Genomic DNA, 1,935 nt, shown 5'->3' on the forward strand with positions numbered 1-1,935 from the left:
TGGCTTCTGAAGGAGGTAATGAGGTCTTAATCCTTCCCTCAGGAATTATTGGCTGTTTACGAGTGCTTGGGGAGAGCTGTCGTTTTTCTCAGTGGTGTACCCACTCACAAGTCGCCTGTGTTCCAATAAATAGCTCCATACTCATGCAAATGCAAACAATCTTAAACTTGGTAGAGAAAAAAGAAGATATCTAAGTTGACTAGGGTTGTTGAAAAGAAGGCTTTACTGGGAGAGGTGGCTGAGATGGGAGAAAACAGAGAAGAATGAGTGTGCCCTGATCTCTTTGTGTGTGTGTGTGTGTGTGTGTGTGTGTGTGTGTGTGTGTGTGTGTACATTAGCATGCATGTCTTGAAAAGATTTGCCAATTTTTAAAACAAAAATAAAGTGTCATTCATGTTCTTAAAAGTTCTGTTAAGTAGACTTGACATTTGGCTTCAGGAGGAATCCAGATACAGCTACTTACACCATAGCACATAAGTCAAGAGAAAATTATCACCCTTCAGGTAGGATCACTCAGAAGAAGAACATTCTTAACTTGATCTTAGCCAAAAGGCCGAGAAGCGATAAAGAAGAACATTCTTAAGAAGAATTTCCAGAGGGTAAGGATGGGGTTCAGAGAATATGGATCAACTAACTAGTGCTGTATAATAAGAACTTCGCCATCTCAGAGTGTAAAGGAACAAGCCTTTATTTATCTTTCGTGTCTGAGGTAGATAACATTGTCGTCTCATGGCTGTGCTTAACTCAGCTAATTGATCTAGGGTATCTTTGTTCCACGAGTCTGTCAGCCTCTCTTTTTATGCTCTTGGCACAGTCCAGCTGTCCACTCACGTTCTTCTCAAGGCAATGACAGAACAAGTCCAACCACAGAGATACTCTTTGAATTTGTGTGGTATTGTTTCTCTCTGCTAACAGTCCATTAGCCAAGGCAGGTCACATGGCAAACCCAGTTTCGGGGATGTGAGAAAAATTCTTCTTCCATGGAAGTGTAAAAAATGAACAAGAAGACACCAGAGAAGAGCTAAAGATTGATGAGTTCTTACAGCTCTGGGGGCTTCAAGCCAAGCGAGCGATGGGAAGAGCATGTGGGGAGGTGCGTATAGCAGAGCACTGAGGACACAGGACACTTGGATGTGCTGAGTGCTCCGAGTGAACTGCAGAGAAATCCCGTGAGCTTTTGAAAAGCTCTGTTTCAGTCCATTTCCTTCTGGTGTTGATAAGGCGCTCCCCATCTTCCTAGAGAAGTATTAGCTGATTCCTCAGCCATACCAATACTGTGTCAAAGTAGTCTTTTTGCACTGCACAGAGATTTTAGGCATGCGTGTGCATCTAAGAGTGCCTGGATTGTTTACTTTCTCCTAACCTTCTTTTACTTAATGTGGATAGCTGAGGGACTGAAGAGGAAGACTGGATGTGCCTACATGGTATGTTCTGGAGGTACTGCATTTAATTACATGCTTATGAATTCTGATCATGAATTGAACTTCACCTAAATACTAATGTGGTTCTTAGATAAGTCTCAATCTGCTGCCTTATATCTGACACTGAAACTGAAGAACTAAATAGTCCTTCTGCAGCAAAGTGTCTGATGATCCTTGCTTTGAAAGTACTCTTAACAGAGGTGTCAATCATCTAAAAGAAAGCTGTCTGTTGTTTTGGAGATATATGGAATGTGAACACATGCAAATATGTTTGCTTCCTAAATTTGCAGACCCAAATCAGCAAATATTTTTTTTCCTGTAAAAGACTTCTAGGGATTAGCTTACTCTGTGACTCCTTGTTCCTTGGGTAAATATGCTGTAGGATGTGAACCACCATTAGATACTCTGTTTAGCATTGTTAATGTGACTAACAAAAGTCTTAAAACACGGACGCTGTGTGGGACAAACGTGACTTGAAATGCATTTAGCTGCTTGTTCTTTGCAGGGTGGTGAG

At 41.4% G+C, this 1,935-nt stretch overlaps 1 non-coding gene across 1 annotated transcript; it reads right to left on the reverse strand.

Moving 5' to 3' along the window:
• Positions 1-381: 381 nt before the first annotated feature.
• On the reverse strand, positions 382-565 carry LOC116890293. The gene has a single exon (XR_004386534.1). It is a non-coding gene; the product is annotated as a U2 spliceosomal RNA (small nuclear RNA).
• Positions 566-1,935: the final 1,370 nt, after the last annotated feature.

The sequence above is a fragment of the Rattus rattus genome, chromosome 1 (assembly GCF_011064425.1).
Source record: "Rattus rattus isolate New Zealand chromosome 1, Rrattus_CSIRO_v1, whole genome shotgun sequence".
Taxonomy (NCBI): domain Eukaryota; kingdom Metazoa; phylum Chordata; class Mammalia; order Rodentia; family Muridae; genus Rattus; species Rattus rattus.